This window comes from Adiantum capillus-veneris, chromosome 7 (genome assembly GCF_014529385.1).
Source record: "Adiantum capillus-veneris isolate H3 chromosome 7, ASM1452938v2, whole genome shotgun sequence".
NCBI lineage: Eukaryota > Viridiplantae > Streptophyta > Polypodiopsida > Polypodiales > Pteridaceae > Adiantum > Adiantum capillus-veneris.
The window spans coordinates 29888336-29913840 of NC_140937.1; the positions used below are offsets into that span (position 1 = coordinate 29888336).

At 41.0% G+C, this 25505-nt stretch overlaps 1 pseudogene; it reads right to left on the minus strand.

Annotated features, from left to right (window-relative positions):
• Nucleotides 1-3415: 3415 nt before the first annotated feature.
• LOC147453624 (uncharacterized) lies at nucleotides 3416-4000 on the minus strand (annotated as a pseudogene).
• Between the last annotated feature and the right edge of the window lie 21505 nt (nucleotides 4001-25505).

Genomic DNA, 25505 nt, shown 5'->3' on the forward strand with positions numbered 1-25505 from the left:
TTTGCTTGCTCCCTCTTTTTCTCATGGTAGCTCAAAGAACCATGAAGTCTCCTCAGGGGAATTCACTGTATGTAAACCCTCTATATGAAGCGCGTTCAAGGCCTATTTTTAAAAACCCTTACACTACAAGAGGTTGTGTGCTCTTGTGACACTGTTAGCGACGGAAATACATTGGGTTTTTATAACCCTCGGTGTCACTAAGATCGTTGCTAAAACAATCACTATATGCGTCGTTGTAAAGGTCTCTATATAGCGACAATTATACCGATGTTTGCAGGCCATCTATATCAACATTTATAGCGACGTTGCAGAGCCTTATATAGCGACGCCCGACAGAATTTTTTTTTGGTGGCAGGGCATCCATCAACCATATTGAATGTTTCATTAATTGATTCACCTTTGGAAAAAAGTGCAAAGGTAGATATAGACCCAAAATAGTCACCCACAAGACAATATAACCATTAACTTCATCATCCATAGTACGTATTGTTTGCAAAATCTATACTAATAGATAATGGGGGAGGGAAATCTGGGTCCCCCCCCTGACACACGTCATCAACAGAATGCTCTGATGCTGCTCCGGCTGGTGTGTCCTGGCGCCCGACATCATAGTGTGCAGCGCCACTTAGAGCGAGGAAGAGAGAGAGACTGCTGCCACCTACGAGGGGCCTGTCAATAGCGCGATGAACGTCCCCACACTTGTGAGGCGCAAGCCTCGAGGCAGGCCAAAGTCCGCAGTCGACTGCCGCCACGCACGCTGAGCAGTGTTCGAGGAAAATCATTTTCACAAACATACAAAAATCCCTCCACGACAAATTTGAACCAGAAATTTTACAGTACTAGCCAATATTTTTGCAAAATTACACTATTTTCCGTGTATTTAATTTTCTCCTTCTTGCCCTCCCCCCAACCGGCTACTTTGATTTTGCAACCGGCTCAAGGCTAAGCTGAGGCACAGTTTTCCCCAACACTGATGCTGAGAGAGAGAGAGAGAGAGAGAGAGAGAGAGAGAGAGAGAGAGAGAGAGAGAGTCTAGACTTCCTCGCTGAGAGAGAGAGACTCTCAGAGAGAGAGAGAGAGAGAGAGAGAGAGAGAGAAACGAACCTAGCGACCGTACAAAGTTCCTTTCTTTGAATTTTCCAAGAGAAAATTTTAGAAATTAGGTTATTTTTTCAGATTTTTACACTATCTACTTATCCCTTCGCCCTCAACCGGCATTTTTGAAATTGAAAACGACACGATATTAAGTTGAGACACATTTTTCCTGAACACTGGGCACAAGCCTCAAAGCAGTGGTCAACACTGGTGAGAGAGAGAGAGAGAGAGAGAGAGAGAGAGAGAGAGAAAGAAGAGAGTTTTAACGTTAAAGATGTAGCCGATGAGCAGAGTTGTGAACTCAAGACCTATTAGCAATGTTCATGAAAAAATAATTTCTCTAAACATACAAAATTACCTTTCTTGAATTTTTCAAGAGGAAATCTTAGAAAATTAGGTTCATTTTTTGGGCTTTTAGACTAATTTTCTCTATTTTGGGGCGAAATTTCTCCTTTCCCCTTGCCTTCAACGCCAGACGGAGGGCTGGCAGAGAGAGAGCGCAAAGGGGGGGGGCTTTTTCAACACCGGACGGAGAGCTGGCACACACACACACACCCACACACACACACACACACACACACACACACACACACACACACACAGAGAGAGAGAGAGAGAGAGCGCACAAAGGGGGGGCCTTTCCCCTTGCCTTCAACGTCGGACGGAGGGCTGGCAGAGGCAGAGAGAGAGAGAGAGAGAGAGAGAGAGAGAGAGAGAGAGAGAGAGAGAGAGAGAGAGCACAAAGGGGGAGCTTTTTCAGTGCAGTCCGGACGGAGGGCTGGCACCCAGAATTGCGGCCTGGTTTACTAGCTGTGGTTTGCGGCCTGGTTTGCCTTTCCCCTTGCCTTCAACGTCGGACGGAGGGTTGGCGGAGAGAGAGAGAGAGAGAGAGAGAGAGAGAGAGAGAGAGAGAGAGAGAGAGAGAGAGAGAGAGCACAAAGGGGGGGCCTTTCCCCTTGCCTTCAACGTCGGACGGAGGGCTGGCAGAGGCAGAGAGAGAGAGAGAGAGAGAGAGAGAGAGAGAGAGAGAGAGAGAGAGAGAGAGAGAGAGAGAGAGAGAGAGAGCACAAAGGGGGGGGCTTTTTCAGTGCAGTCCGGACGGAGGGCTGGCACCCAGAGTTGCGGCCTAGTTTACTAGCCGTGGTTTGCGGCCTGGTTTGCCTTTGAAAATGTGGGAAAAAAATTATAAATCTATTTCCATTGTTTACTCTTACCATCCTAGTCCAGTGAGTTTGTAATCAGAAACCACAACCAATGCATTGTAGGCCTTTTAAAACTAAATTTCTACAAAGTCACTAAACAGCCTGTCTTTTCTTTTTACTCTGTAAAGGGCATGAAAATATCATTAGCATTTTCCTCATCTTGTATAACCCCTTCATTATAGTTCTTAGCTTATTTCCCAAGAGGTAGAAGCATCAGACTTGCAATCCATGCTTCAAGGTTCCAATTGCAATGAAGATGCACCAAAACTCATTGTCAATCATCTTGTGAATAAAACTAGATCTCTTTGCAACCATATGAGAGACAATATATGTAGCCAAAACCTGGAGGTCTCAGACTTAGGAGCTATTGACATGTCTTCCGGCGGGGACGGGCAGGGAGGGGGGATCCCTTCCCCCTTCATCTAGAGTATAGATTCTAACATAAATGTGACTTCTCCATAATGCATTTTTAAGGACATGTGAAGCTTCTTTAATTAGGAGTAGCAAGCTTCTTCTTATAACAAAGTGCGTGGTAACCTAGATTAGGGACATTTTGAGTGGTCCATAAGATTTGTCTTTCAATCGAGAATTCATGGAGTGTCAATGCTTGCTAAGGTGGTGCACTTTTTGTGGTTAAAACCTAAGTGGAAATGCTTGTGATTTTTAGCACTTGCAGACCTTATAAATTTTAAATGTGGAGAATGTTGTGGGGTTTGATGGACAATGATGAAGATGAGAGGGAACATGGCTAACTATGAGGCCACAATGACACAGGCACGCGCGTACGCGCACGCACGAGAGAGAGAGAGAGAGAGAGAGAGAGAGAGAGAGAGAGAGAAATTTATCATCCACGCATGTCAGATATGACCCATGGGACCATCACAAAAAAAACATTAGATCGGCTCGTTGCTTCTAAGCGAAGCCATCGGATACATATGAGTTAAGGACTGGGGGTTCAATCAAGAAAAGGAAAAAATGAAAAAAGATCTATGGAGGGTGGGGTAGAGCCTTTTTAGTGGGTCGAAACTCTTGGATGATAGTTTTACCACCTCGGTAGATTGCCCATTTATCTTGCTTACGGGCTTCGTGCATCTTCTTAAGCTTGCTCTTTTTTATCTTCAGTTGATTTGTCGTAAGCTCCTCATTGATCCAAATCTTTGTACCTTTGAGGACTCGAGCTTGCTGTAGCAATTGCATCTTATCCTCTATCTTTGAAAGTGAGAAGAAAATGCTCAAGTGGCACTTGCCTATGCGTATCGTTGATCCAAGAAACCTTTTCAGGTTTGATGTTAATTGGTTGAAGGATGTCATTGAGCTTGGTGATCGCTTCTTCAAGAGTGTCCTTGGTGATGCACCATGGGGAGGGGAGCCCACCAATGCGAACCTTGAGGGCGTTGTCTTCTTGGAATCTTTGTTCGCGGAACTTTGTTGTCACACAAGTCTGCACTTTGGCAAAGGCGACTGATTGGGATTGGGTGACCTTTGATTCGACTTCTTTTACTTTATCGGTGGAGAGCTAGATCATGGAGTCAAAGCGTGCCTCAAGCTTGCTAAGGCGATCTTTGAGGTCGTGATTCTCCTCCATTACCCGATCAAGGGCCGCTTGGAGCTGTCCAATATGTGTAAGCTTGCTCGGAGCTGCTACGACTGGCAACTGCTGCAAAGCTTGGTCGGCCCCTTGCGGTGAACTTTGGAGTATGCATTCTCAAAAGTAGGTCAGGCTGTCGTGGGATCAAACCCTAGGCAGAAGTTCTTTGAACAAGAGGTCCAAATAAGCTTAGGGTAGATCGAGATGCCGTGGTGGTTTTGAGTAAGGGTTACAACTTACAGACTTATGAGGCGGCCCCTGCTGGCGGCGTGAAAACGACACAAGAGGACGAGTGGTGGCGTGAAGAGGACAGAGGAAGAGGGCGGCGGCGTGAAGAGGACTGGCGGGTGAGGTGTGTAGAGGTCGTGATGAGCGAGATGTGCAGAATGTCGTCGTCGTCGCTCTCAGAGAAGCGCTACCCATGAACTGCAATTGCGAGGGCAATACATAAGGCTTAACGCCGCCCCCCCCCCCCCCCCCCCCCCCCCCCCCAAGCTGCTTTTCGCTCAGGGGGAGACTCACGAACACAGTAGAGTTTCAGCCTGCACACACACACACACACACACACACACAGACTTTGTACAAGCTCAAAGAAGACGGCTCTCACAAGAACGAAAGCACCATGGATGCTGAGAAGCACGCTGCTTGAAGAATTAGGCACTGAGGTGCACAGATCAGGAGGACCTTGAAGAACAGAGGGGAGACAAGGTTTAGGGTTGAGTACATTCCACTGTCATGGGAAAGAAAATCATTACATCGACATGTACATGGCTCATTCTGTGACTTTGCAGTGCAAGTTTATGGATTGCATGTGAGGTATTTTGTGTGTGAAGCAGGTGGTTGTTGGCATACCCCCCATGCCAAGCAATTTTTTGTTGCAGTGAGGAGGAGTTCCATCAAGAACATGGCCTTAGCCTTGTGGGTGAGAGTCCATAACAGGTGAGCGACACTGATGTGCTCGAAGGCATGTGGCTCACTGTGTTTGAAGAGCCCTGAACAGGAAATCCAAAGGTACATTGTAAAACATTGAAGCCAGATTATTATGAGGCATTCATGATGCAGCACCATAAGGTATACCAGGAGCCTCACATATATTACATTGTCTTTATTGCCTATGCTCGTGCATTTCTTCTAGAAAATCACAAAGCCAGCAGCACAACTCGGAAGATCCTAGCAAAGAAGAAAGAATGGGAAAGAAAACCTATTTCTTGGTCCGTGTCCTCTCAAGAAGTTGTGAACAATGTCATTAAAAAAGGCACTCTTGCCCAGAAAGTTGATAGGTGGAGAGAGGCCAATGGGGCCACACTAGTTGCAGCATCACCTCTACTCAATGTGAAGCTTGAAGGGAAGCATGAGGTAGAAGAAATGTCCATCATAAATGTGGATTTGCAAGACCATATCTTGACAGCAAAGAAAATGGTTAGCACCTTCAATTAAAGGATTGAGGAGAAGAAGGAGCAGCTGCAAAGAATGAATATGGACTTGGAGGAAACAGAGGCAGACATGCGCAGACATGAAGGTCTCTCCGGTGTGGTGTAGCTATACTTTGAAAGAAGCTGGGAGATTATCAGTGCCAATTGGAAACAACAGAGAGCGCGTGAAACTACAAGCATGGATAAAATCATAAGACTCTGTGCTGACATGAAACCTGTGAAGGAAGTTTTACATCTTTTGGTAGCTTCAAAGTTTCCTGACTATGAGAAGCATGCGACAACTTGCTAGGTTCGCTTGTGTGTTCTTGAAAAATGCTTTGTTCATATTTAAGGGGATCTAAATACTTTCATATACTAGGTTTCTTATGTGCAAATAGAGAGGGATAGGGTGCAAGAAATGCTTGAGCAGTATGTCCACAGGCTCGAGTTCTGCAGAGACATACTTAAAGAAGTTGAGGCAAAATCATGTGTACACAATTCATCCATTTCCACTGTCTAACAGTAATAGATCAAGTTGTCTCATCATTGAAGATGTTTGTGCATCTTACGGCTTGGGATTTCCTCACAATGAGGTAGTGGATGTTTGTATGCTCCAATGCAAACGCCCCTACCATCTCTTATGCTTTGCACATTTGTGTGGACGTCGAGATACATTGTCGTTCCATGGCACGTGAAGAATGTGAAAATAAAGATATCTATCTCATTCTTAATGTTTTTGATGTGTGGGACCAAATGCTACAATGTACATAGTGTGATATATGCAAAAACAGTTGCCATAGTTGCAGGCGTGTACATACCTTGTAGGCCAGGCGAGGCCTGGGAGGTGGCACCGTTGCATTTTTTTACACATTAAATCATACCTAATTTGATTTAGGAACGTACAAATGTCAAGTGTTTCAAAGTGGCACGCCCGATTTGCCTAGAAAGTTCAATGCGGGCGATGTTGGCAAAAAATAGCAGGTTTCATGTGCGGACATAAAATAAATGTCCAAAGTGCTTACCAAGTGAGAAAATGAGGTTTAACATGAAATTTGAGCTCAATGGGATTTTTGTGAGCTTGTTTGGGCATTTTACAGACAAAACGGGACTTTTTGGGCAAAAAATGGCAAAAAATGTCCATAAAATGATAAAAAATAGCCCAAAAATGGCTCAAAATGCCACTCAATGATGGTGGGTCATTTCTCAAGATGAGAGGGAAGTTTTAGAGCCAAGAATGAGCTCATTTGGGTATATAAGCATGGAGATGCAACCATTTCAAGACAGGGTGCTAGTGCAGTCTCGTACTGCTTCCACTACATGGTTGAGGCTGTGAGGCCTCCGATTAGGGTTTCTCCTCCTCAAATAACTACTTGGGATTCTGCAATGAAGTTCACATGGTCACAAGGATGAAGAAGCGAAGTGTCAATTTAGGGTTTTTAACAGGTCAAATGAGCAATGCATCTGTGCAATTAGGAGCGAGGATACACCTAATCTTCACACAGACAAGAGTTTTCAGTTAGTATTGGTTCTTTTTCAAAGTATAGCTTTCATGACTAGAGTTTTGTTCTATTTGAGTGTGTGTTTTGCTACAAATCCTCACACTCAGAGGCCGGGTGCTTTCCTAGTCGCACTGCGCACTTCTTGACACTTCATTGGTAAACCCGACACGAAGTAGGCTAGGGTGAGGGTTCAAAAGCTTTATTGAAGTTCTCAAAACAAACATTTAAAGCTATGGAGCAACAAGAGCAGCAGGGGGTTTGTTTTGATCCAGTCACAATGCAAATTTTTCAAGCGTTTGCGGTGTTTATGCAACAACAAGGAGGGAGCTTTCCTCAACCAAAGCGCTTCAATCAGTGGTGAAGAAAACGGACCAATTTAAAGGTAAAGATGTAGGAAAGTAATTTTGTGGATATGTAAAGGAGATGGTGCAAAGTCTTGAACTTGCTGTGGTTCCCGAGATCAGAGAGCATGTAAGGGGAATTAGAAATGAGCATGGGGCAACTTGGGAAGCATTCAAATTAGCCTTAAAATAAGAGTATTTCATGGAAGACTCCAAAAGGGTGACAAAGAGGATTTTTTTAGAGTGGGTAGTTAGGCCAAAAGAGGGTCTTTTGCCTATGGATATGATCAATTTTCAAGGACCAAAAAGGCTACGATAAAATCAGAGAAGACATAGCTCTTTTTGCCGGCTGTAGGTAAAGAGATTAAAGAGAAGTTAGAGCTACTACTTGTAAATAAGGATGCGGAACAGGGCTTGAAGACTGATTGGAATGAGGTCAAAGATGCAATTTCACGACTAGCTAAGCGACAATGACAAAGAGTGTAGAAGGCGAAGACAGTCTTGGCAGGCGAGAACTATCCCTTAGAAGATCGACCGACGAAGGGCAATCAGACTGGCGATAATTACCACGGATAGTTACTATAGTAACTCAAGAGAGCTATAAATAGAACCCACTACATTGTAATCGGGTCCCCCGAACTCTTTATGTTTGGCTTTAGCTTTCTTAGCACTTTCGAGCTCTTTGCCTCTAGTTTCACTTTGTAATCATCAATCCTGTAATCATCTAAGCTTGAACCTTTATACATTGTACTGGTCGACATTGATCTATTAATCTGAATTGGCAAATACTCTCCCTAGTTTTCCAGCTACGTCTCTTGTTTCAGTATCATATTCTAGTTTAATTATCTATTTCATTTCAGTCAATGCTTTGTTCCAGTCTCACTATCTGATCTGACGACATATCCAGTAGCTTTAGATTCTAACATTAGAATCAGCTGTCTCAAGAGACCAACTCCAATTCCATTTTGGCAATCACGGTGGTTAGAGCTATTTGCTCTTTGACGAAAAACAGTTTCTCCTAGTTAGAATTTTTCAGCTGCATTGATGGCACCCAGTCAATTGTGGTCGTATGATGTCAACCCGGTTAGGCAATGATTCCAACCATGCTGACCCTATTCCTGAGGTCTCAGAAGAAGAGTCTGAGCATAAGAAATACCTGGAGAGTGAGAGTGAGGGTCAGGAGAAGCACAATCATGCTAATGAGGCCAAGGAGAAGGGCTGAGCGGAAAGAACGCAAAACCAGGGGTTCTCGGTCCATGCATAAGTCAGATGGGGCCAAAGGAAGTAAGGGTAGTCGTCACAGTTCCAGTAGAAAAGCCAGAGAAGAGACAACGACAAAGATTGAAGAAGAAGTTGACTAGGAAGCTCATACATATCATTATCAAAAGTCTTCTCGCCGAAGTCAGATTTCTAAGGGAAAAAGAAGCAGTGATGATGCTATCCGGCATGATTATACTTCTTCTTTGAAAAATCTCTTTCCCAGTGTTCAAAGGAGGGAAGAAAGATGACCCAGATGTTCATATTCAGGCTTTTGAACAATATGTTGAGTTGAAGAATATTGATGAAGATGACTGGGGGAAATATTTTCCTCAGACACTCAAAGATGTAGCAAGGAAATGGTACTACCATTACCCAACCTTCCAACTCACATCATACAAAAAATTGCTCAAATATTTTAGATTGGAATATTAAGATAGTAGGGGTGATGAGGATATCCCCTACGAGATAGATAAGATTAGACAAGGGAAGCTGTCAGTGAGAAGTTATGTTGAAAAAATCAAGGAGTTAACTAGGCAATTGCAAGAGCCACCATCAAAAAAGAGGCTACACGCATGGCTTCTAAATGGATTCCGTAGTAGTAGGAAACTCAAAGAACAAGAGGTACTGGCATCAACAAAGAAATTCAATGATTTAGTGCAGAGAGCTTTGAAACCTAAATAGCAAGCTAGAAAATAGAGAAGGCACAAGAAGAGGGGGTCCAGTATGTTGAGAGAGAAGGAGAGAACACAGAAGTAGAACCCCAAAGTGTGTAGAATACACACATGAGATGATGTATATATAGAGGGGACCTGGGTGCCATATATAGAGAAGCCATATATTGAGTAGCTTCACATATAAGCTCAACACCCCCGCTCAAATAAGGGTCCCTAACTGTGGATGAAAAAACCCTTGGGGGATCAAGGGAAAAACCCACAGCTCTATATACACCCACCGTTATATTATAAAAATCATTGAATATACAAATGTTTACGAGGAGCTACATCACTCCTTTTACAATGAATGTTTTATGAGGAGTTACATTACTCCTATCAAATACAATAATGAATACAAAGGTTCAATAAAGAGGTGTAAAAGCTATCGATTAGCTTGTAATCAAAAGTGTCTCCGTGAATCTGCTGTGTAGCTTGTCATCAATATCGCATCACCAAACATGTCTTCATGTTGTCATCAATATGGCATCACCAAACATATCTTCATAAATCTTTTATTGTCACCAAGTTTGTCTTCATAAAATCAATTCTTTGATCAATCCTACATAGATCATAGACTCCAAAAAAAAACATGTCATGAAAATTATTAGCATCGTTAATGAAATAATTACGTTCACAATGCCATAAGAGATGGTTCGCAACGCCACTCTTTTGACGACATATATACGCACGACAACATATGGTACATAAAGTATAAACATAAAAGTACAAAATGTGTGATTACGTGATACAAATGATATGTGTATATACTACATAAAACAACATTTATCAATGTAGTGATCAATGAATACCATCAAAGTATTAGCAAAATATCATCATTATGTCAATAAAAATGAATAAATGATCATGGTATCAACGAAAAGCATCATGATATCACCGAGAATAATCATTGTATCAACGAAAACAACATCATGGCATCACCGAGAATAACCATGGTATCAACGAAATATCATCATGGCATCACCGAGAATAACCATGGTATCAACGAAACAACATCATGGTATCACCGAGAATAATCATTGTATCAACGAAAACAACATCATGGCATCACCGAGAATAACCATGGTATCAACGAAATATCATCATGGCATCACCGAGAATAACCATGGTATCAACGAAACAACATCATGGTATCACCGAGAATAACCATGGTATCAACAAAACATCATCATGGTATCAATAAAAATCACTATGGAATCAACGAAATATCATCATGGAATCACCGAGAATAACCATGGTATCAACGAAATATCATCATGGCACCACCGAGAATAACCATGGTATCAATGACATATCATCATGGTATCAACGAAAATCACCATGACCAAAGTATTAACAAAACATTATCATGGTACCATCAAAATCACTATGGTATCAATGAGAAATTATCAATAAAACGACGTAAACTATATCTCTGAAAGAATAATTATGTGAGAATCAATGAACGAGTATATCATATAACAAAAGATCATGTACAAACAGTAGCTCGATAGAATTTGGACGATCATCAACGGCTCGACTGAATCGGAACGATGTGTAACTGGCTTTTCTGCAAAGTTATAGACCACATAGATTCCAATCCCCATCGCGGGTAGTTTCTTCTGCAAAGTTGTAGAACACATCAATTCCGGTCTCTCACGCAGGTAGTTTCTGCAAAATCGTTTTCAATAAGCACAAAAATCAAAAACAAAAAACGAAAATTGCTTTTCAGGTATGTACGCAGTCCGCGAACGATAACTCAAAATCGGTGCAGAATTTGAAAAAACTTCCTTCTGCAAAGTTGTAGACCACATCGATTCTGGTCTCTCTCTAGCGGGTAGTTTCTGCAAAATCGTTTCCAATTAGCAGAAAAACCTAAAACAAAAAGCGGAAGTTGCTTTTCAGGTATGTACGCAGTCCGCGAACGATAACTCAAAATCGGTGCAGAATTTGAAAAAACTTCCTTCTGCAAAGTTGTAGACCACATCGATTCCGATCTCTCTCGCGAGTAGTTTCTGCAAAATGGTTTCCAATTAGCAGAAAAACCAAAAACAAAAAGCGGACGTTGCTTTTCAGGTATGTACGCAGTCTGCGAACGATAACTCAAAATCGGTGCAGAATTTGAAAAAACTTCCTTCTGCAAAGTTGTAGACCACATCGATTCCGGTCTCTTTCGCGGGTAGTTTCTGCAAAATTCTTTCCCATTAGCAGAAAAATCAAAAACAAAAAGCGGAAGTTGCTTTTCAGGTATATACGCAGTCCGCGAACGATAACTCAAAATCGGTGCAGAATTTGAAAAAACTTCCTTTTGCAATGTTGTAAACCACATCGATTCCGATCTCTTTGGCGAGTAGTTTCTGCAAAATCGTTTCCAATTAGCAGAAAAACCAAAAACAAAAAGCGAAAGTTGCTTTTCAGATATGTACGCAGTTCGCGAACGATAACTCAAAATCGGTGCAAAATTTGAAAAAACTTCCTTCTGCAAAACTGTACACCACATCGATTTTGGTCTCTATTGCGAGTAGTTTCTGCAAAATCGTTTCCAATTAGCAGAAAAACCAAAAACAAAATGCGGAAGTTGCTTTTCAGATATGTACGAAGTCCGCGAACGATAACTCAAAATCGGTGCAGAATTTGAAGAAACTTCTTTCTGCAAAGTTGTAGATCACATCGATTCCGGTCTCTCTCGCGAGTAGTTTCTGCAAAATCGTTTCCAATTAGCAGAAAAACCAAAAACAAAAAGCGGAAGTTGCTTTTCAGGTATGTACGCAGTTCGCGAACGATAACTCAAAATCGGTGCAGAATTTGAAAAAACTTCCTTCTGCAAAGTTGTAGACCACTTCGATTCCGATCTCTTTCGCAAATAGTTTCTGCAAAATCGTTCCCAATTAGCAGAAAAACCAAAAACAAAAAGCAAAAGTTGCTTTTCAGATATGTACGCAGTTCGCGAACGATAACTCAAAATCGGTGCAAAATTTGAAAAAACTTCCTTCTGCAAAACTGTACACCACATCGATTTTGGTCTCTATTGCGAGTAGTTTCTGCAAAATCGTTTCCAATTAGCAGAAAAACCAAAAACAAAATGCGGAAGTTGCTTTTCAGGTATGTACGCAGTCCGCGAACGATAACTCAAAATCGGTGCAGAATTTGAAGAAACTTCCTTCTGCAAAGTTGTAGATCACATGGATTCCGGTCTATCACGCGAGTAGTTTCTGCAAAATCGTTTCGAATTAGCAGAAAAACCAAAAACAAAAAGCGGAAGTTGCTTTTCAGGTATGTACGCAGTCCGCGAACGATAACTCAAAATCGGTGCAGAATTTGAAAAAACTTCCTTCTGCAAAGTTGTAGACCACATCGATTTAGCTCTCTCTCGCGGGTAGTTTTTGCAAAATCGTTTCCAATTAGCAGAAAAACCAAAAACAAAAAGCGGAAGTTGCTCTTCAGTTATGTACGCAGTCCGCGAACGGTAACTCAAAATCGGTGCAGAATTTGAAAAAACTTCCTTCTGCAAAGTTGTAGACCACATCGATTCCGATCTCTATCGAGGGTAGTTTCTGCAAAATCGTTTCCAATTAGCAGAAAAACAAAAAACAAAAAGCGGAAGTTGCTTTTCAGGTATGTACGCAGTCCGCGAACGATAACTCAAAATCGGTGCAGAATTTGAAAAAACTTCCTTCTGCAAAGTTGTAGACCACATCGATTCCGATCTCTTTCGCAGGTAGTTTCTGCAAAATCGTTTCCAATTAGCACAAAAACCAAAAACAAAAAGCAAAAGTTGCTTTTCAGGTATGTACGCAGCCCGCGAACGATAACTCAAAATCGGTGCAGAATTTGAAAAAACTTCCTTCTGCAAAGTTGTAGACCACTTCGATTTAGGTCTCTCTTGAGAGTAGTTTCTGCAAAATCGTTTCCAATTAGCAGAAAAACCAAAAACAAAAAGCGGAAATTGCTGTTGAAGTATGTACGTAGTCCGCGAACGGTAACTAAAAATCGGTGCAGATTTTGAAAAAACTTCCTTCTGCAAAACTGTAGACCACATCGATTTCGGTCTCTACCGCGAGTAGTTTCTGCAAAATCGTTTCCAATTAGCAGAAAAACCAAAAACAAAAAGCAGAAGTTGCTTTTCAGGTATGTACGCAGTCCGCGAACGATAACTCAAAATCGGTGCAGAATTTGAAGAAACTTCCTTCTGCAAAGTTGTAGACCACTTCGATTTAGGTCTCTCTTGAGAGTAGTTTCTGCAAAATCGTTTCCAATTAGCAGAAAAACCAAAAACAAAAAGCGGAAGTTGCTTTTCAAGTATGTACGCAGTCCGCGAACGGTAACTAAAAATCGGTGCAGATTTTGAAAAAACTTCCTTCTGCAAAGTTGTAGAGCACATCGATTCCGATCTCTTTCGCAAATAGTTTCTGCAAAATCGTTTCCAATTAGCAGAAAAACCAAAAACAAAAAGCGGAAGTTCCTTTTCAGGTATGTACGCAGTCCGCGAACGATAACTCAAAATCGGTGCAGAATTTGAAAAAACTTCCTTCTGCAAAGTTGTAGACCACATCGATTCCGGTCTCTCTCGCGAGTAGTTTCTGCAAAATCGTTTCCAATTAGCAGAAAAACCAAAAACAAAAAGCGGAAGTTGCTTTTCAGGTATGTACGCAGTCCGCGAATGATAACTCAAAATCGGTTCAGAATTTTGAAAAAACTTCCTTCTGCAAAGTTGTAGACCACATCGATTTCGGTCTCTCTCGCGAGTAGTTTCTGCAAAATCGTTTCCAATTAGCAGAAAAACCAAAATCAAAAAGCGGAAGTTGCTTTTCAGGTATGTACGCAGTCCGCGAACGATAACTCAAAATCGGTGCAGAATTTGAAAAAACTTCCTTCTGCAAAGTTGTAGATCACATCGATTCCGGTCTCTCACGCGTGTAGTTTCTGCAAAATCGTTTCCAATTAGCAGAAAAAACCAAAAAAAAAAAGCAGAAATTGCTTTTCAGGTATGTACGCAGTCCGCGAACGATAACTCAAAATCGGTGCAGAATTTGAAGAAACTTCCTTCTGCAAAGTTGTAGATCACATGGATTCCGGTCTATCAAGCGAGTAGTTTCTGCAAAATCGTTTCCAATTAGCAGAAAAACCAAAAACAAAAAGCGGAAGTTGCTTTTCAGGTATGTACGCAGTCCGCGAATGATAACTCAAAATCGGTGCAGAATTTGAAGAAACTTCCTTTTGCAAAGTTGTAGACCACATCGATTCCGGTCTCTTACGCGGGTAGTTTCTGCAAAATCGTTTTCAATAAGCACAAAAATCAAAAACAAAAGTCAAAATTGCTTTTCAGGTATGTACGCAGCCCGCGAACGATAACTCAAAATCGGTGCAGAATTTGAAAAAACTTCCTTCTGCAAAGTTGTAGACCACATCGATTCCGGTCTCTCTCGCGGGTAGTTTCTGCAAAATCGTTTCCAATTAGCAGAAAAACCAAAAACAAAAAGCGGAAGTTGCTTTTCAGGTATGTACGCAGTCCGCGAATGATAACTCAAAATCGGTGCAGAATTTTGAAAAAACATCCTTCTGCAAAGTTGTAGACCACATCGATTTCGGTCTCTCTCGCGAGTAGTTTCTGCAAAATCGTTTCCAATTAGCAGAAAAACCAAAAACAAAAAGCGGAAGTTGCTTTTCAGGTATGTACGCAGTCCGCGAACGATAACTCAAAATCGGTGCAAAATTTGAAAAAACTTCCTTCTGCAATGTTGTAGACCACATCGATTCCGGTCTCTCTCGCGGGTAGTTTCTGCAAAATCGTTTCCAATTAGCACAAAAACCAAAAACAAAAAGCAAAAGTTGCTTTTCAGGTATGTACGCAGCCCGCGAACGATAACTCAAAATCAGTGCAGAATTTGAAAAAACTTCCTTCTGCAAAGTTGTAGACCACTTCGATTTAGGTCTCTCTTGAGAGTAGTTTCTGCAAAATCGTTTCCAATTAGCAGAAAAACCAAAAACAAAAAGCGGAAATTGCTGTTGAAGTATGTACGCAGTCCGCGAACGGTAACTAAAAATCGGTGCAGATTTTGAAAAAACTTCCTTCTACAAAGTTGTAGAGCACATCGATTCCGATCCCTCCGACGGGTAGTTTCTGCAAAATCGTTCCCTATTAGCAGAAAAACCAAAAACAAAAAGCGGAAGTTGCTTTTCAGGTATGTACGCAGTCCGCGAACGATAACTCAAAATCGGTGCAGAATTTGAAAAAACTCTTTTCTGCAAAGTTGTAGATCACATCGATTCCGATCTCTCACGCGAGTAGTTTCTGCAAAATCGTTTCCAATTAGCAGAAAAACCAAAAACAAAAAGCGAAAGTTGCTTTTCAGGTATGTACGCAGTCCGCGAATGATAACTCAAAATCGGTGCAGAATTTTGAAGAAACTTCCTTCTGCAAAGTTGTAGACCACATCGATTCCGGTCTCTTACGCGGGTAGTTTCTGCAAAATCGTTTCCAATTAGCACAAAAATCAAAAACAAAAAGCGGAAGTTGCTTTTCAGGTATGTGCGCAGTCCGCGAACGATAACTCAAAATCGGTGCAGAATTTGAAAAAACCTCCTTCTCCAAAGTTGTTGACCACATCGATTCCGGTCTCATGAGCGGGTAGTTTCTGCAAAATCGTTTCCAATTAGCAGTAAAACCAAAAACAAAAAGCAGAAGTTGCTTTTCAGATATGTGCGTAGTCCGCGAACGATAACTCAAAATCGGTGCAGAATTTGAAAAAACTTGCTTCTGCAAAGTTGTAGACCACATCGATTCCGGTCTCTTTCGCCGTTAGTTTCTGCAAAATCGTTTCCAATTAGCAGAAAAACCAAAAACAAAAAGCGGAAGTTGCTTTTCAGGTATGTACGCAGTGCGCGAACGATAACTCAAAATCGGTGCAGAATTTGAAAAAACTTCCTTCTGCAAAGTTGTAGACCACATCGATTCCGATCCCTTTCGCTAGTAGTTTCTGCAAAATCGTTTCTAATTAGCAGAAAAACCAAAAACAAAAAGCGGAAGTTGCTTTTCAGATATGTACGCAGTCCGCGAACGATAACTCAAAATCGGTGCAGAATTTGAAAAAACTTCCTTCTGCAAAGTTGTAGACCACATCGATTCCGGTCTCCTTGACAGGTAGTTTCTGCAAAATCGTTTCCAATTAGTATAAAAATCTAAAACAAAAAACGGAAGTTGCTTTTCAGGTATGTACGCAGTCCGCGAACGGTAACTCAAAATCGGTGCAGAATTTGAAAAAACTTCCTTCTGCAAAGTTGTAGACCACATCGATTTCTGTCTCTTTCGCGAGTAGTTTCTGCAAAATCGTTTCCAATTAGCAGAAAAACCAGAATTTGAAAAAACTTCCTTCTGCAAAGTTGTAGACCACATCGATTTCGGTGTCTCTCTCGAATAGTTTCTGCAAAATCGTTTCCAATTAGTAGAAAAACCAAAAACAAAAAGCGGAAGTAGCTTTTCAGATATGTACGCAGTTCACGAACAATAACTCAAAATCGGTGCAGAATTTGAAAAAACCTCGTTCTGCAAAGTTGTAGACCACATCGATTCCGGTCTCTTTAGTGGGTAGTTTCTGCAAAATCGTTTCCAATTAGCAGAAAAATCAAAAACAAAAAGCGGAAATTGCTGTTGAAGTATGTACGTAGTCCGCGAACGGTAACTAAAAATCGGTGCAGATTTTGAAAAAACTTCCTTCTGCAAAACTGTAGACCACATCGATTTCGGTCTCTACCGCGAGTAGTTTCTGCAAAATCGTTTCCAATTAGCAGAAAAACCAAAAACAAAAAGCAGAAGTTGCTTTTCAGGTATGTACGCAGTCCGCGAACGATAACTCAAAATCGGTGCAGAATTTGAAGAAACTTCCTTCTGCAAAGTTGTAGACCACTTCGATTTAGGTCTCTCTTGAGAGTAGTTTCTGCAAAATCGTTTCCAATTAGCAGAAAAACCAAAAACAAAAAGCGGAAGTTGCTTTTCAAGTATGTACGCAGTTCGCGAACGATAACTCAAAATCGGTGCAGAATTTGAAAAAACTTCCTTCTGCAAAGTTGTAGACCACTTCGATTCCGATCTCTTTCGCAAATAGTTTCTGCAAAATCGTTTCCAATTAGCAGAAAAACCAAAAACAAAAAGCGGAAGTTCCTTTTCAGGTATGTACGCAGTCCGCGAACGATAACTCAAAATCGGTGCAGAATTTGAAAAAACTTCCTTCTGCAAAGTTGTAGACCACATCGATTCCGGTCTCTCTCGCGAGTAGTTTCTGCAAAATCGTTTCCAATTAGCAGAAAAACCAAAAACAAAAAGCGGAAGTTGCTTTTCAGGTATGTACGCAGTCCGCGAATGATAACTCAAAATCGGTTCAGAATTTTGAAAAAACTTCCTTCTGCAAAGTTGTAGACCACATCGATTTCGGTCTCTCTCGCGAGTAGTTTCTGCAAAATCGTTTCCAATTAGCAGAAAAACCAAAATCAAAAAGCGGAAGTTGCTTTTCAGGTATGTACGCAGTCCGCGAACGATAACTCAAAATCGGTGCAGAATTTGAAAAAACTTCCTTCTGCAAAGTTGTAGATCACATCGATTCCGGTCTCTCACGCGTGTAGTTTCTGCAAAATCGTTTCCAATTAGCAGAAAAAACCAAAAAAAAAAAGCAGAAATTGCTTTTCAGGTATGTACGCAGTCCGCGAACGATAACTCAAAATCGGTGCAGAATTTGAAGAAACTTCCTTCTGCAAAGTTGTAGATCACATGGATTCCGGTCTATCAAGCGAGTAGTTTCTGCAAAATCGTTTCCAATTAGCAGAAAAACCAAAAACAAAAAGCGGAAGTTGCTTTTCAGGTATGTACGCAGTCCGCGAATGATAACTCAAAATCGGTGCAGAATTTGAAGAAACTTCCTTTTGCAAAGTTGTAGACCACATCGATTCCGGTCTCTTGCGCGGGTAGTTTCTGCAAAATCGTTTTCAATAAGCACAAAAATCAAAAACAAAAGTCAAAATTGCTTTTCAGGTATGTACGCAGCCCGCGAACGATAACTCAAAATCGGTGCAGAATTTGAAAAAACTTCCTTCTGCAAAGTTGTAGACCACATCGATTCCGGTCTCTCTCGCGGGTAGTTTCTGCAAAATCGTTTCCAATTAGCAGAAAAACCAAAAACAAAAAGCGGAAGTTGCTTTTCAGGTATGTACGCAGTCCGCGAATGATAACTCAAAATCGGTGCAGAATTTTGAAAAAACATCCTTCTGCAAAGTTGTAGACCACATCGATTTCGGTCTCTCTCGCGAGTAGTTTCTGCAAAATCGTTTCCAATTAGCAGAAAAACCAAAAACAAAAAGCGGAAGTTGCTTTTCAGGTATGTACGCAGTCCGCGAACGATAACTCAAAATCGGTGCAAAATTTGAAAAAACTTCCTTCTGCAATGTTGTAGACCACATCGATTCCGGTCTCTCTCGCGGGTAGTTTCTGCAAAATCGTTTCCAATTAGCACAAAAACCAAAAACAAAAAGCAAAAGTTGCTTTTCAGGTATGTACGCAGCCCGCGAACGATAACTCAAAATCAGTGCAGAATTTGAAAAAACTTCCTTCTGCAAAGTTGTAGACCACTTCGATTTAGGTCTCTCTTGAGAGTAGTTTCTGCAAAATCGTTTCCAATTAGCAGAAAAACCAAAAACAAAAAGCGGAAATTGCTGTTGAAGTATGTACGCAGTCCGCGAACGGTAACTAAAAATCGGTGCAGATTTTGAAAAAACTTCCTTCTACAAAGTTGTAGAGCACATCGATTCCGATCCCTCCGACGGGTAGTTTCTGCAAAATCGTTCCCTATTAGCAGAAAAACCAAAAACAAAAAGCGGAAGTTGCTTTTCAGGTATGTACGCAGTCCGCGAACGATAACTCAAAATCGGTGCAGAATTTGAAAAAACTCTTTTCTGCAAAGTTGTAGATCACATCGATTCCGATCTCTCACGCGAGTAGTTTCTGCAAAATCGTTTCCAATTAGCAGAAAAACCAAAAACAAAAAGCGAAAGTTGCTTTTCAGGTATGTACGCAGTCCGCGAATGATAACTCAAAATCGGTGCAGAATTTTGAAGAAACTTCCTTCTGCAAAGTTGTAGACCACATCGATTCCGGTCTCTTACGCGGGTAGTTTCTGCAAAATCGTTTCCAATTAGCACAAAAATCAAAAACAAAAAGCGGAAGTTGCTTTTCAGGTATGTGCGCAGTCCGCGAACGATAACTCAAAATCGGTGCAGAATTTGAAAAAACCTCCTTCTCCAAAGTTGTTGACCACATCGATTCCGGTCTCTTGAGCGGGTAGTTTCTGCAAAATCGTTTCCAATTAGCAGTAAAACCAAAAACAAAAAGCAGAAGTTGCTTTTCAGATATGTGCGTAGTCCGCGAACGATAACTCAAAATCGGTGCAGAATTTGAAAAAACTTGCTTCTGCAAAGTTGTAGACCACATCGATTCCGGTCTCTTTCGCCGTTAGTTTCTGCAAAATCGTTTCCAATTAGCAGAAAAACCAAAAACAAAAAGCGGAAGTTGCTTTTCAGGTATGTACGCAGTGCGCGAACGATAACTCAAAATCGGTGCAGAATTTGAAAAAACTTCCTTCTGCAAAGTTGTAGACCACATCGATTCCGATCCCTTTCGCTAGTAGTTTCTGCAAAATCGTTTCTAATTAGCAGAAAAACCAAAAACAAAAAGCGGAAGTTGCTTTTCAGATATGTACGCAGTCCGCGAACGATAACTCAAAATCGGTGCAGAATTTGAAAAAACTTCCTTCTGCAAAGTTGTAGACCACATCGATTCCGGTCTCCTTGACAGGTAGTTTCTGCAAAATCGTTTCCAATTAGTATAAAAATCTAAAACAAAAAACGGAAGTTGCTTTTCAGGTATGTACGCAGTCCGCGAACGGTAACTCAAAATCGGTGCAGAATTTGAAAAAACTTCCTTCTGCAAAGTTGTAGACCACATCGATTTCTGTCTCTTTCGCGAGTAGTTTCTGCAAAATCGTTTCCAATTAGCAGAAAAACCAGAATTTGAAAAAACTTCCTTCTGCAAAGTTGTAGACCACATCGATTTCGGTGTCTCTCTCGAATAGTTTCTGCAAAATCGTTTCCAATTAGCAGAAAAACCAAAAACAAAAAGCGGAAGTAGCTTTTCAGATATGTACGCAGTTCACGAACAATAACTCAAAATCGGTGCAGAATTTGAAAAAACCTCGTTCTGCAAAGTTGTAGACCACATCGATTCCGGTCTCTTTAGTGGGTAGTTTCTGCAAAATCGTTTCCAATTAGCAGAAAAATCAAAAACAAAAAGCGGAAGTTGCTTTTCAGGTATGTACGCAGTCCGCGAACGATAACTAAAAATCGGTGCAGAATTTGAAAAAACTTCCTTCTGCAAAGTTGTAGACCACATCGATTTCGGTCTCTATCGTGAGTAGTTTTTGCAAAATCATTTCCAATTAGCAGAAAAATCAAAAACAAAAAGCAGAAGTTGCTTTTCAGGTATGTACGCAGTCCACGAACGATAACTCAAAATCGGTGCAGAATTTGAAAAAACTTCCTTTTGCAAAGTTGTAGAGCACATCGATTTCGTTCCCGTGCGCGAGTAGTTTCTGCAAAATCGTTTCCAATTAGCAGAAAAACCAAAAACAAAAAGCAGAAGTTGCTTTTCAGGTATGTACGCAGTCCGCGAACGATAACTCAAAATCGGTGCAGAATTTGAAAAAACTTCCTTCTGCAAAGTTGTAGACCACATCGATTTAGTTTCCCCGCGCAAGTAGTTTCTGCAGAATCGTTTCCAATTAGCAGAAAAACCAAAAACAAAAAGCGGAAGTTGCTTTTCAGATATGTACGCAGTTCGCGAACGATAACTCAAAATCGGTGCAGAATTTGAAAAAACTTCCTTGTGCAAAGTTGTAGACCACATTGATTCCGATCCCCATAGCGGGTAGTTTCTGCAAAATCGATTTTGATCAGGAAAAAAATCAAAAACAAAAACGTACTGCTCTGATACCATGTTGAGAGAGAAGGAGAGAACACAAAAGTAGAACCCCAAAGTGTGTAGAATACACACATGAGATGATGTATATATAGAGGGGACCTGGGTGCCATATATAGAGAAGCCATATATTGAGTAGCTTCACATATAAGCTCAACATAGTAGCAGTAGCTTTTCCTTTGAGAATTCTGATTCGGGTGCAACGTCCAGCATCTCTGACAGCGGTTCAGATGAGAAAAGTAAGGACAAAGCTAAAAAGGGGTCTTGGTCCAGAAAGATTGATGAAATGGCCCGGCAGATTGCTGAAATCAGCCAGACCAGAGAATCAATGAGAAGAATGGAAACTTGGTGTTCAAAGGGCAAATCTAAAGATCATGTTTCCAATGAGTGTCCACAGTGTACCTATTGCAAAGCATATGGTCATTTATGGAACAATTGTGGCATTCAAATTCATCACTTCAAGAAGGGAAAGGATTTGTCAGTAGTAGCATTTACCAATGCTAAACCAACCAGAGTAGAAATAACCAGTGTACCCCAAGAACAGAAATCATGTACCAGTCGTACTGGTACTGGACGCGGAAGATATCAGGGAGGTACTATCCAAGGTCGGGGTCGTGGTAGTTTTCAAAACCAAATCGTGAATTGTTATACTTGTGGCAACTATGGGTACTTTGTATCTCAATGTCTAGAGACGCCTACTACTGCGGCTATTGAGACAAAAGTCCCAGAGCCGGTTTCAGTGAGAGTAGTTACACGCAGTAAAGGTGTGGTCATTGAAGAAATCCCAGAAAAGCCGGTAAAACCACCCAGTTCTGAAAGTAGCAAATGGGCTCAGCAGAGAGAGGTATGGAAGGCAAAGGGCAAAGGGAAGGTAGTCGATGAATGGCAGGAGCAGAGAGAACTCGAGGCTAATATCACAAAGGATCTAACAAAGAATCCACCAAAGCAGCTGGAAAGCTCTGATGCTCAAGTCATTCAAAAGATACCAGCCCAGTCTTATGAGAAAGGACAGTTAGATCAGTTAGGATTTGGCCCTTTTTGTGACCATGCTAGCTGTAGTCCAAGGACTAGTGGAGGATCTAGAAAATATCAAATCAGATCTACCTGGAATAGGAAATAGTACAGAAGGAAAATATGACATCCAAGCGAAGGATTGGCACTTTGCAGATGATTCAGTTTTCTCAAGTTCTGAGGATAACACTGATAAAGAGAGAGAGGAAATACATGTAAAGATTTATGAGAGGATTCAAAAACTAACAGTTGAGTTAGAAGACATCAGAAAGACTTTGCGTGAAGGAGCGAAGTTCATCAAACAACGAAGAAAAGCTAAGGCTAATGCTAGAGTAGTTGACCATTAGGAGATTTCAGAGGTCTTTTGGAGGGCCTTTTGGAAGAGAGAAGAAAATAAGCTCCTCCAATGAGAGAAGAGCCTACGCTATGTAGAAAAATAGATTGATATTAACAAAAATATAAAAGGTGTCCCTCTCCTCATTTAATAATCTAGTGGTCCTTGAAGACGATCACTCTCTTTCATTTAATGTGAGCACCTTTTTCAGGAGGTAGATGCGGTGCATTTAATACGTCTTATGTCATCATTGGAACTCAAAAAGTCACAAAACTATCAAGTGGTGGAAGATTTTGAAACTTTTGATACTGTCAGTGCGTCCGGAACGCCCACATATCCTAGAAATGAATGGCTAATTGCCTCGCTCCGACATCTAAAGAGGCAAAAAATGTCAAAAACCCCTAAAAGAACATTCTACTAACGGCGCACGAGGGGGCATTCCAAAATTTTGGAATGCCTCCTCACGCGCCGTTAGTAAAAAGCCCCTTTTTTCCTCTTTTTAGGGAGCTTTTTGAGAGGAAAATGTCAAAAAACCTCTAAAAAGGGGCTTTCAAGCTTGAAAGATAAGTGTACAAAAACCACTAAAAGAAGCTTTGTACTAACGGCGCGCAGGGGGGCATTCTAGAATTTTAGAATGCCTCCTCGCGCGCCATAAGAAAAATGCCCATTTTTTGGGGGTTTTTGACATTTTTTGCCTCTCCGGATGTCGAAATGAGACAAGTAGACATTCGTTTTAAGGTATTTTGGCGTTTTGGACGCATTAGTGGTGTCAAAAGCCTCAAAATCTATCACCATTTGATAGTTTTTGACTTTTCAAGTTCTAGTGATTATGTAAGCTGCATTGAATGCGCCACACCTGCCTCCTAAAAAAAACGCTCGCATTAAATAAAAAAGTGATCGTTTTCAAGGACGATTGGGAATATAAATCTACTTTTTAGAGTGTCTAGTTTTCCTTTTGGACGTACTCACAAGGTGCAAGTGCATTATAAAAAAAGTTTCTAGAGAGAGAAATGCAATTTCTTACAAGGCCCTCCAAATGACCTCCGAAATTTTCTAATGCTTGCAGCTGTCAACAAGGATGATGAAGTACCGGTGATCCAGGTAGACTACAAAGTTAGAAAACAATGGGAACCACTATCTAGTGTTATACTGGATGGAGGGGCAGGTGTCAACATCCTGGGGACACACCATTCAACATTTAGATGGCTGATCACAGAGTTGTGCAAGCAGCTGGGATTCAGATGGCTGATCACAAACTTGAAATCAACACCATTCAAGATTCAGATGGCTGATCACAGAGTTGTGCAAGCAACTGGGATGATCAAGAATATGCAGATAAGAGTAGAGAAATAAAAGCTCAAGAAAAGTTTCTTAGTTCTGGATGTGCAAGGTGCATACGTGATGTTACTGGGGTGACCATGGTTGTGCGAGCAGCACAAGCTGTTCATGACTATGCCAATCAGACTCTGATAGTCCAGGGTTCCAATAGAAGAGTTCAGGTCCAGACAAACAACACCAAAAATTGGAGGAAGGCATTGTGACCAGAAGAGCTTTGCCAGAAGTATGGGATAAAGAAAATTGAGAGAATCCTGGCAGTAATGAATATTTTTTCATTGGTTGAGATAGATCTGAATGCAGTATTATTTGACAAGGGCCAGGTTGAAAAGAAAAGGAGGCAATTTCTAGATTAGTTCACTGAACTGAATCCTAGAAATTGGCCAATTCAGCTAATTGGACAGCCAAAGAACCCAATTGACTCTAAAGAAGAGTTTTTAGATTCCAATACACCAGTGACTACTGAAGAACTACAAGGACCGTCCTAGAATTATGCGGAGGAGTCAACCAAATGGAAGGGAGGTGCGCCTAACTGGTTGCTTCCAAATGACCAAGAAATCGAAGAGTGAAATCTGGGTTCTAAAAAAAAATCCTTAATCGATTAAGGTAAACAAGCATCTGAATCCAAAAATGAAGGAAAAAGCTCGACACATGTTCCAAAAGTACAAAGATGTATTTGCATGGGAACATCCTGATCTAAAAGGAGTAGATCCAGAGGTATGTCAACATAGAATACCTTTGAAGCCAGATGCTAGACTAGTGCTTCTGCAACGGTACATAATGAATCCAAATTATGCCAACAAGGTCAAATAAGAAATCAACAACCTTATGAAGGCTGGATTCATCACAGAGGTAGCCAGTAGTGACTAGTTGTTTCCAATTGTGGTTGTGCCCAAGAAGAATGCTCAAACAATCAAGGACCCTTTTCCAATTGTGGTTGTGCCCAAGAAGAATGGAAAGCTTAGGGTGTGTGTGGATTATCAAAAGCTGAATGCTCAAACAATCAAGGACCCTTTTCCATTACCTTTTACATACATGCTTCTTGATGAGATTGCAGGCCATGAGATGCATAGCTTCATGGATGTCTATAGTGGTTATAATCAGATAAAGATTCCTCCTGAAGATTGGAGTAAAACCACTTTTATCACTGAGTGGGGTGCATTCATGTATCTGGTGATGCCATTCAGTCTTTGCAATGCTCTTGCAACTTTCCAACGGTGTATACTGGAAATATTTAGTGAATTCCTGGACCAATTTCTTGCTATATTCATGGATGATTTCACTGTGTTTTGAGCATAGGAGAAGCATCTATTATTTATGAAAATGGTATTTCAAAGATGTAAGGAAAAGAAAATATATTTGAACCCATTCAAGTCTGTTTTTTTGGTCTTTAAGGAACAACTACTGGGACATATAGTGGCCAAGAACGGCATTGATATGGCCAATGATAAGATCCAGAGTGTCCAACAGGCCAAGGCACCTTGCACAACATCAAAATTAAGTTCATTTTTGGGATATATCAATTTTTATGGAAGATTTATTCATATGTTTGCTTCGAAGGCATTACCCTTGTATGAGCTCACAAAGAAAATCAGCAAGTTCAATTGGACAGCTGAATGTGAGGAGAGTTTTCATAATTTGAAGAATGCCATCATCAGTAAGCCAGTACCATTAGGTGAAATTTGGACTCAAAAAGGGGTCC